Below are 12,265 nucleotides of genomic sequence, written 5' to 3'. Positions count from 1 at the left end.
AAGAATAATTTAATTTATGCACTATTATATCAATTAAATTATTAAATTATTTACTTATTATTATATATTAGATTATTTATTAAGTTAATCAATAATAACTTTTTAGAGTTTGTATGACTTTTTCTTCATCTTCTTTTTTGCAATCGTTGCTCTTCGGTTTTCGTTTGCTTTCAGGTGTATAAGATTGCACTTGTCCTTCTGCGACCTCTTCGTGGTTGTTCGACTTTGACCCCTGCGATGACTTTGCTCATAATTAATAAAAAGTATACTGTTAATACAATTATTCTGTTAATTATTATTTACACTATTGATTATTATTTTATAATATAATATTTAAGTTATATTAATTAAGAGATAATTGTATTAATATTAATTATTAATTATGGCAATTAAGTTGAAATTATATAATTATCTAATTATAATTAATTAATAATTTAAATTAATTTTTAATTTATGCCACTAATTATACAATTAACTATTTAATTAATTTACTTAAGTATTAATAATGTAAATTATATTAATTAAGTTAATCAATAATAACTTAGAGACGTCTAGGGTTTGCCTTTCATCTTCTCTTTCCGTCGTTGTTGTTCGGCTCCGTTGCTTTTGCAGGAGGTGTAGAGATTGCAGGCGTCGCTTCTTCGGCTCCTTCGTGGCTGTTCGACTTCGCTCCTGCGACGACTTCAACCCGGATCAGAAGTTACGACATTTTGATCGGAAGCAAGAACGGGAGCTCGCTGGCTGTGAAGGTAACTTTCTCCTTTCGCGCGCTTCTTCGGATAAATCCAGCTCAGATTTAATAAATCCGACTACCCCTCGGATTTACTAAATCCCGGATTTAAGCTGTAAATTCGTAAATCCGGGATTTACTGAATCCCGGGATTTAACGCGCGCACAAAAACTGTTTGGCTGGATTTAGCGTAAATCCGACTTAAATCCCGCTGTGAATCCGATACCAAATAGCCCCTAAGAGTTCCGATTAGCTTCTCCCTTCCTATTCGATCCTAAATCGCCGCCAACCATCAAGCTCTTGCTCACTGTGTGACTCTCGGAATCTACAGAAGATAGCAAATTAAATAAATTAATCAAATCAAATTAAATTAAATTCAAAGTCCATGTGGTAAAAGCCACTTAATATTTAAAAAAAAAAATCTGTAGAAAGTAAAGTGGTCGAGTACCACTAACAACAATATGGATTCTACTCCTTAAACTCAAGTGACTTTGAGAATGGGATCTTTTTTGATCTTCACTTCTTCATCATTCTATGAATTCCTTATATCCATTAGGTCAAGATATCTAAATGAAAAGAAATCTCCCCTTGAAATGGTGTAATCTCTCCTCTTTGAATTTTTGAAATTATCCTAACTTAGTTTTCCAAATGGAAGAGGACACTCTTCTAAGGGATGTCCTCTCTTCTTTTGAATCTAAGTTGGATATAAATATCCCATCTCAAATTTAGCACTTTTAAATATCTACAATTCAATTGAAATTAAATTATATTGAATAAAATTAAAAATCTAGACTCAAATCACTTACATGGTTATCCTATGAATTTTCATTTAAATCATCCCAAGTAGTTATATATATCCAAATTAAAATACTCAAATCATCCACACTTGGTCATGTTCTTTTAATTTTAAAGGGGGACTTAACATTTTATACAGCAACTGTATAAAAAATATTATTAATTTAAAGCTTAATTTTTATTTTCCCCCTTTATTTTTAAAAGCTCTGTATGCCCAAGCCCGAGGAAAACCAAGAGGGGTTACAATGAATTTTTTATTTAAAAATTTTATAAAAAAAAGGAAATCTTTTTGAATATTTTAAAACAAACAATTTATGTGAAGCAACACTAATTTTACAATAAAAAAATTATAGATTTTGACCTTAGAACAAATCACAGAATAATACATAAATTAAATGCAAAAAAGTAAATAGAAAGAACATATCATATTTATAATGGTTTGATCAACTTAACTTACATCCACTCCCCGAAAACTTCCTTTCCAAGGTTATGGACTAAAAGTAGTCTCTCATTTTTCCCCCACAGCAAGGTAGAGAATCACTTATTAAATATTTCCACCGACCTAGTGAGGCAGAGTATCTTGAATATTTTTACTCCCTCCTGGAGTAGGAAAAAAACTTAAAAATCCTTTTACTCCCTCCTAGAGTAAGTAGAGAACCCTAAAAATTCTTTTACTCACTCCTGGAGTAGGCAAAGAACCTTGGATCTGATGTTAATGAAGATCTCCTCATAAAACCACCAAGAAAGCAAAAAATAACTTTAAAAAAATGTTGTAAACCTTGCTTGGAGCAACTTTTGTGAATCCTTCACAACTCTTCCTCATAAGGATTGCTCTTTCTCTCAAGCTCTCTCTTCCTTCTCTAAGCTCTCTCTCAGGTCAACCCAACAACAAAAAAATTTCTTATAAGAGTATTAAAATCCTTAAATGGTGGGCTTAAAAAATCCTAAATTTCAAGAGTTTCATCTTCTATTTGTATAGTACGATACATGTATTGTACGGTACGATTAGTGTAATTAAGACTCGTCCAACAAGATCATTTAAATGAACTATTTAACTTTTATAACATTTTGTACATTACAATCAAAATATTGTATAGTATGAATTATAAAAATTCCTTCTATTCATTTGGGATGATCCTTGAGACGGCCAATTTCATACACAGGTGATCATCTAGTAATGTAGATATCGTACGGTACGATCAGTACAAAATTATGAATTTTTGTTGGTGCTCTCTCTGGGATGACTAATTTTGTACATGGGTAATTATGTAGCAAGAACTCTATCATACAATACAATCCATCATAATAATTTTCCATGATTTGATTGCCTGATATCGATGGATTAATTAAGAAAGATTTTAATTAGGGCATACAGATTGAACCAAATAGTATTATACAATATGTACAAAATTAATACCTTTATTAATCTTTTATGGCTAGGGTTTTGAAAGAGCACAATATTTTGTATAGTCTGAATTAAAATCGTACAATATGAATTACTTTATACAGTACAAATTACTTTGTATAATATGAATTACTTTGTACAGTACAAAACTAAGATCATATAATACAAATTACTTAAAAAATAATTCTCTCTAAAACATTTTTTTATCTCTCCCCCTATGTGTGTGCATGGTTGCTCAGTAATGATATCCACTCAATTATGTGATACGACTCAATAAAGGAAAAAATACATAATAAAATAAAAATTAACTGTAACCTTAGTCTACCCAATCTTGAGCTAATTAAAATTTTAAGTGAATGGTGGACTAATTTCCTGAAATATTAGTACACATAAAAATAAAATAAAATATCATAAAAATAAGAGAAAGTTGTATTATATACAATAATATTTGTTATCATCAAAATCATAGTGCTTGAATCATGTTTACAATAAAATTAATTCATATATTGCATTATGAAAACTAAATGTAACCATAGTATACCCTATCTTGAGCTGATCAGAATTTCAAGTGAATGATAGATTGATTTCTTGAAACATTAGTAAAAAAAAAAATAAAACAAAATATTACAAAAATAGGAGAAAGTAGTATCAAACACAATAATATTTTTTATCATCAAAATCACAGTACTTAAATCACATTTGAAATAAAATCAATTCATATACTGCATTAAACTTAAATAAACAATCATATCAATTAATTAATTATAATAATTAGCATGTAATTAAAGCTTGAAAATCCTATACATAATAATAAGAAAGTAAAACACCGGCCTAGCCTAAGATAATAGTTGGTTATAGCATGTTGGTGGCTCCTATTTCTTTTGAAGAGGTTAAAAATGCTATTTTTGAGGGCAATGAATCTTCTTCATCTGGACCTGATTGATTCACCTATGCTTTATATAGAAAATCTTGGCATATTATTAGCTTGCACGTGTTTAAATCGGAAAATAATTTCTTCTCTACTGGTTCTCTTCCTAAAGAGGTTAAAGCCACTACAATTATTTTGATTCCTAGATGCTCTCTTGCTTCTAACATCAATGATTTCAGACCTATATCTCTGTGCAATGTTTTTTATAAAATTATGGCAAAAATTATTGCAAATCTGCTAAAAATCACTCTTCCTTTTATTATCCATGATAACCAATTTGGTTTTATCTCTAATAGATGCTTTACAGATAATATTATTCTGGCCTCTGAGATTCTTAGGGATTTTTAGGGTCCTCATAAGAGGTTTTGTGCAAAACATGATATTAAGAAGGCCTTTGACTCTATCTCTAAAGGGTTTTTTATTGTTAGACTCTTTCAGAAAGGTTTACTTGAATTATTTGTTTCATAGATTAAATGGTGTATTTCTGACGCGTACTTCTCTATATGTTTGAATGGCGCTCTTGATGGGTTTTTCAATTCCATGTTTTGTCTTCGACAAGGTTTCCACCTATATCCTATGTTATTTTGTATAGTTATGGGTGGGCTATCTTGTATTCTACATAATACATTTAATAATCAGTGTTTCAAGGGTATTAAATGTAAGGATAACTGTATTAACCATTTGGTGTATGCTGATGATCTTCTTGTTTTTGGGGTTGCCTCTCGTGAAAATGTTGTTGGCTTGAATAGATGTTTGTAACATTTTGGTTCTATCTCTGGGCTACACGTCAATGCTACTAAAAGTTTCATTATTTTTTCTAACAATGTTCAAGATGTTCAAGTTATTTGTGATGAGCTTGGTATTCATCAAGTTAACAACTCCTTAATTTACTTTAGACTTCCAATTTCCTCCAAGAGGTTCAAATTTTCTCATTTCCAAACACTACTGAGCAAAGTTTCTTCTTTACTTACTGGTTGGAAAACCAAGTTTCTTTCTTTTATTGGTAGGGTCCATTAGGGATACAAATGAACCAAGCCAAGCCGAGTATGTGAGTGTTCGTTTACTATTAGCTTGTTCAAGTTCGGTTTGTGTTTGATTCGAGCTGTATTGTTTGTAGTCATGTTTGATTCGTTTAAATTAATGATGTTCATGTTTGGTTCATGTTCAGTTTGTGTTTGGTTCATTTAGTGTTTATCGGGCTTTAAACAAACAAGCCTTAACGAGCTCTGTTCATGAACATATTTAGTGATTTTTTTTAAATTATGAAACAAGTATGTTCATGAACAAATCTAACGAGTATTCTTGAGCTATCAAATGAGCAAGATCTAATATTGTAATATAATAAATTAGTAATTGTAAGGAAATTAAAACTACAACATGTATTATGATATTTAATTACTTTAAAATTTATTATTTAAAATTATTATATTATTATTATGTTATAATAAATTAAAATATTTATATTATACATATTTATCAATTTTTTAATTAAATATTAATTAAGCTTTTGACGAGCTTATTCATGAGTTTTGAATTAAACACAAATCAAGCTTAATGTCGAGCATGTTCACGAGCTTCAAATGATGATGTTCATGAACATAAATGAACTGAACACATTAGTGTTCAAGCTTGTTTATTTAAGGATCAAGTATAAAAATGTTGTTCAAGTTTATTTGTTTAGTTAGTTAAATAATCACAAACAAGTTTTAATAGAATCGGGCTACGAGTTGCTCATCGAACATTTGGTTCGCTTGCAGACCTAAGGTCTAGTTTTTAAAATTTACTATTACCAATACTATCGCTTATTGGATAAAAGGATCCATTTTACCCAAAGCTTGTTGTGCTACCATCAATAAACTTTGCTCTAGATTTTTTTCCATAGCAACTTAAATGAGAAGAAATTGCACCTTATTGCTTGGTCTCAGGTTACCTTGCCTAAATGTTTTGGGGGCCTTGATATTTTGTTTATTAATGCTCTTTCTCATGAGGTTAATTGCTCTATCATCTATAGATTTTATAAGTTTCAATCCTTTTTGAGCACATGGTATAAAGCGAAATTTGATTCACCTTGGAAATCTCCTCCACCACATGCCTCCATGTTTTGGAAAAGAATTTGTGCTACTCCTTTAAAGATTAAAGACTACATCTCCTTTTTTTGTGTCTCAAGATAGCGCCTTCTCTATGACTTGGGACCCATGGCTTCATGGAAATTTGATATCTCAATTTTAAAACATTTTTGTGTTTGCTGATAAATCGGTGAAGGATTTTATTCATGATGGTCATTGAAAACTTCCTGTTAGCATACCTAATGCTCTCTTTGCTGCAATTATTAACATAAATATTAATGAGAAGTCTAAATTTTTATGGAAAGGCTCTTCCAAGCCATCATTCAGAGATTTTATATCTCATTTCTACTCTCATTTGCCGGAGGTTAACTAGTTTAATTTCACTTGGCACAAAAAATATGCCCTTAGATGTGCAAGTTTTGCGTGGATGGAAATGATTGGGAAACTCAAGACTGTTGATATTTTATTGCATAGGGGGATTCATGTTTCTCATGAATTCTCTTTTCGTCTTAACTCTCCTGAAAATCACTCCCACTTATTTTTTGCTTGTGATTTCTCCTTTAATATCCTCACGGCTATGTTGCCAGATCTAAACTACTTTTTACTGAGGCCCAATCTCTCTTAAATTTATGATTTCATTGATAATTCATAGCTCTATAGCAGGTTGGGAAAGATTTTGTTACTTATCTATTAGCTGCATCATATATCATCTTTGGAGGGAGAGAAACAATCGTCGTTTCTCTAATTGTAGGGCTGCTCCTGTTAAAATTATTTGCACTATCTCTACTGCTATGTATTTCAAACTAACAAAGTGGAAAAGCAAATATTATTTGCTTCAAAGGTTTACTAGTATATAAGGTTTGGCATGTTGCCTTCCATTTCTGGTTTTGGGTTGTTGTTATTTTGGCTTTGATGAACCTGCATATGTGCTATATCATAATTGGGAGGTTTACTTGTCTTTCATCGGAGAGGCGAAACTTCATTTCTACTACAGTTTTGGATGATGGGTTGCCAGTTTATGTTGCTGGGATGGAAGTTTTTGGGATAGCCATGTTACAGTTCTTGCCATTTTGTTTTGTTTGGTTTCAAGGCTTTTGTGGTTTCTATTTTTTGCATGCCTGTTATGATAATATTCTGTTAAATGAGTGTTTTAGGTGTTCAATTTTTGATAATCTGACAATGATGAGCAAGGCTGAACCCATCCATTCTAGCCATGGATGGCATGTGTGGCAACTTGGTTGTGGGACTGAATGGAATTTTGATGTCTGGGACTGGAGGTTATGTGATGGCCATCCAATCATCTTAAGTGTTCTGCTCTCTATTCTTATTTTCCTTTGGTTTATTTTGGCAACCTGAGCCTTCTCCGCTACTATGATGGCTATCTTCTGATAAAATTTGATGATTGGGTTCTGGTCTTATTACTCTAAGTCTTTTGATTATTTTTTTGATCCCTTACTGATATTTTTGTAGGCAGTTTGGTGGATTAGTTTGTTGTCATTTCTTTTTCTACCATATATGCTTACTTGTAATTAGTTTTTCTTTAATACATGAGCTTTTGCCCTAGGTTTTCCAAAAAAAAAAAAAAGTCTAGCCCATACCCACTACTTTATATGGTCGCTCGTACCCTGCATTAAATACATTTTTAAAGCCGACATTTTGCACATGCATTAATTGCACCCCGCTCTTCAGTGTTGTTAAAATAACAGGGGATGATGACTAAGGGTGTCAATTTTGGGTCACGGGTCGAGTTTGGGTCAAACTCAGAACTGACGCGAGTTCAAATGGGTAGACCCTAACCTGACCCGAGTAGGTAAATGGGTCAGAAATCCAAACCCGGATCTGACCCATCAGGTTGCCAGGTTGACCTGACCCGACACGGGTTGACCCAACTCGGACGCGCATGTGGATGCGGGAATAGACACACGTGAACTGGCGGGTGCGTGGGTGAGCTAGAGGGAAAGCGCCAGCGGGTGCGCGGGCATGGACGTGCGCAGCCTAGCACAAGTGGGAGGGCATACAGGCAGGCGCAAGCGAGCTCGTGTGCAGTAGCGAGGAGCCGGGGGCAGCTATGGCAGCAGCGGGGTCACGTGGGCAGTAGCGGGCCTTACGAGCGGGCAGCAACAGGGCGCGTGGTCGTGCTACAGCTGGCAGGCGGGCATGGGGGCAGTTTGGGCAGTGTGAGCGGGCGGTAGCTGGCAGGTGGGCAGGCCAGGGTAGCTCGGGAAGATGCGGGTAATTCAATTTAAATGAGTTTTTGGGTTGACCCAGCAACTCGTTGGGTCAACCCGAACTCGACCCATTTTTCAAACGGGTCGAATCTGGGAAGCCAAACTCGACCTATTTTGAAATCTGGTCAGGTCCAATCCAAAATTTTCAGGTCGGATTCGGGTCAGGTTTTTGTGTCATGTCAAATATTAACACCTCTATTGATAACCCTCAATTTTTCTTCTTTTCATGCAAATATCTCACTCACGATCTCCCTCTTTCACGATCTTCTTTCAAGCGAAACTCCACCTCAAACAAAAACCTAGCTCATGAGAACTCCTTTTCTCACACAAAACTCTTGCAAGCAATAATCGAGCCTGCAAATCCCGTTCGTCTTCCAATTTCACCTCAACCAAGACAACAACTTTGAGTTCCATTATAATGACCCATACCTTCAACCGAGCCCAATTAAAACATCCCGGCACTCCTACTATGTTGAAACCAAACCAACGGTTCACCCGAACCCTTTACCTGCTCAATCTATTGACAATCTCAACCTATCAGCTTCACTGTTCCGACCATAACTCCCATCTCAACTTGCCCAATCTCCAATGCCTAACCTCTTTTAGATAATTAGGTATACATTGTTATTATATTTTAAGTTATTAGTTGTATTAATTATTATTACAACTATTATTATTATACTTACTATATCTATATACATATAATAAGACAGAAAAAAGAAGTAACAAAAAAAGAGAAAAAATAAAAGAAAGTAAAAAAAAAAAAGAAAAATAACGAGAGATGAAGAAAGGATTTTGTGCATCATCACTACTGTCACATCTTTAACCATGCATATATAACCTTCTAAACTTAAAAAATTCCACATTTAGCATTTGTGGCGAGCAGTAAATCCCCTATACACACACTCTCATAGCATGGTAAGAGGCCCGATGCGACGCATATGGAGAGGCGGGTAGGTCTTATACATGTTCTCGTAGTGTGGCAGGAATATCTAAGTATATGTATATAGCATGATAAGGAAACCAATTACTGAAAGTGCTCTGATAGCACTAGAAAGCTTGTTAGGGATGTTAGGCCCTATGAACCAGCCCAAGGCTAAAAGATAGAGGTGAATCGGTATTTAAAACAAACACAATCTTAAAACCAAGATCAAGATTCACCACAATAAAAACCAAAGTGTGGAAATTAAATGCAGAAATAATATAGAAAGAATACACTAGATTTATAGTGGTTCAGTCAAACCTTGACCTACGTCCACTCCCCAAAGGCGCCCTCCGGGTATTTCCCTAAACTTAGTGCATCTCTTTAGCTCCAACAGCTAGGCGGAGAAGCCCTTACAAAATCACTTCCACCTTCCTCGGTGCGGCGTAGTAGCCGGGTTTTTTCACACTAAAGAGATCTTCTTCTTTGGTGAACTTCCCTCATAAGCCTTGAATCCGATGGTACTAAGGTGCGAGCTGTCGGAGCAACCGAGTGGAACCCCCTCCACACTCCCTTGAAACCCCCTCTAAGGATCTTCTCCCTCTCTCAAACTCCACCCTTTCCTCACTCCCTTTGAAGCTCTCTCTTCAAGTTTCCCCAAAAAGAATGAAGCTACAATGGATATCAAAGACACTTACAAAGTACTTTGTCAAAGCATAAATAGAAGAGCTCAAAACGAGCTCATTAATACAAGTTGTCGACTTTATCGTTCAGGACGATAGGACTATCGTACGGCCGATCAGTACAAATTAAGCTCAATTATCCCGGGACGATTTGGGACGATCAGAAGAAAATTAGTTACATCGTCTTGGCTGATAATATATCATCCTGGTAGATTAGTTTAAAACTGATTTCTATCGTCCTGATCATCACCCAGAATAGATGCTGGCCGATGTAAATCATTCAAGCCATCATCCCGGTCAATCCTGCGGTTGTCCCGAATGATGTGATCGAATCAATCAGCCTTTAATGCTTTTCAAAGATACCAGATCAATTTAGGCATAATTGAGTTAGATCATCCTGGATAATGTGGATATTGTCTTGGTCGATTTCCTAAAATAAAGAATACCTTATATTATCATGGCAAGTGATTCTTTCTTAATTGAGCCTATCGTCCTGGCCAATACAAGTAACGTATAGGCCGATCGGGTTAATGACAGCTGGCTTAATGAGGATGCCCTAATTAGGGTTTTTGCTTTTGGACCGATCATCCAGGTCGATATAAATATCATCCCGGATGATGTTACCAAAATCAGAAAACTTTAGGGAACAGTATGAAAATCTTCCAAGCTACAAAGCATCAGGAGTTACTAAATACAATAGACTCAAGAAAGGAAAAAGGGTACAAACTGACTCAGAACTACTCTACCCGATCTTGAGCTAGTTCCAAATTACAGTCTGATCGTGTGGACCTAAAATGTGAGTAGATAAGACAGTCATAGAGAAATAAGAGTATTTGCTATAATCAAAATATTTTTGTTGGTTTTTAAATTTTTGAAATGAAAAAAAAAGAAACAAAAATTGATAATAGTATAAAATTCAACAACAAAAAGTTCTCCCCTTTGACAATATCAAAAAAAGAAGGGGCACAAATAATAAAAACAAAACGATTAAAGGACAAAAATGATCCCTGATCTAGTGAACAAAACAAATATTCTTAAAATGAGAAATTTACTTCTTAATTTTAATAAAAAACTTAGTAGAATTGTATTGACAACATATAGTCCAGAAAAGGTTAAAAATTCAGAATTTGATAATATAAACTAAAGTTCTTTAAAAAGGCTTAACAAAAACTTTTTAATTCAATATCTAAATCATTGAATAAATTAGAGAAATAAACATTCATTTTTTTAGAACTCCTTCCATAAAATATATCTAATAGAAGATTAATACACGATTGTTGAATAAGGAATCATGATTTTCAAAATCAAGTATCGAAAGTATCAAGGGTTATCTTAAGCTTTTTAAAAGTACAAGAATAATAAGCATTAAATTTTATGGGCTCATTTTATGCCTCTTGACAATTGGTTAGCGCACTACACATCTTTTGATTTTTGATACACTTTGTGTATTCCTTTTTTTTTTAATTTGGCGTATTTGCGCATCTTTTATTTTTGACATCATTGGCCAATTTTTTGAATATGCTATCTTTATGAAATCTTAAAAAACAAAAGTAAACCCATTGTTAAGATAGTTGCTATTTGCATGCTTTACATTTTTGTGACTTGTATAGTTTTGATGATTCCAAACATTATTGTTCAAATGTGTAGTTATCTCCTAACAATTTTAGAAGATTTGTATTTGCTCTTGTGTGTACTAACATTTCAAGAAAATCTAACTCCAGACTACGAAGACTTCAAATCTAAATTCAGCATGAGATACTTTGTGAATTTGAAACTTGTATTTTTTCTTTTAAATAAACTTGAAAGAGAGTGATTGTAATTGAGTGAATAAAAACATGCACACACACATAAGGAGATCATATAAAATTTATACTGATCGTACAGGACGATATCAGTTTGTACAAGATGATCAGACAGTTATCTCCTATTAAGATCACATGGAATGAATAGGAACTGGACAGAAAAATTTTCTAAGTCCTATTCGTCCAGAACAAAATTAAATATCGTCCAAGACGATCGGCTCTCTGTAAAATTTTCGTCCAGACGAAATTAAATATCAGCCAGAACGATCGGCTCTCTGTAAGATTTTTGTCATGACGAAATTAAATATCGTCAAGGACGATCGACTCTCTATAAAATTTTTGTCCAGACGAAATTAAATATCGGCCAGAACGATCCTCTCTATGTAAAAATTTCGTCCAGACGAAATTAAATATCGTCCAGGACGATCTGGTCTCTGTAAAAATTTCGTCCAGACGAATCAATTTTCGTCCAGACGATACAACTGACTTAGAACGGTTTTTCTGCAGTTTTTGGAACCGACCTTGTAATAGCCGTTCGTACAAGACGAACTTTGTTCGTACGGGATGATCCGCTTATACGAAAACATTTCATACACATATACAAACAGGTTCGTTTCAAGGCTTTTAAGTAATATCGTCCAGAACTATCCACGATCGTACGGGACGATCAACTGCGTACAGAATTGAAAACTTACAGTTTTTGGGC

This window comes from Dendrobium catenatum, unplaced genomic scaffold, assembly GCF_001605985.2.
Source record: "Dendrobium catenatum unplaced genomic scaffold, ASM160598v2 fragScaff_scaffold_1344, whole genome shotgun sequence".
Lineage (NCBI taxonomy): Eukaryota > Viridiplantae > Streptophyta > Magnoliopsida > Asparagales > Orchidaceae > Dendrobium > Dendrobium catenatum.
This window is presented reverse-complemented; position numbering follows the sequence as displayed.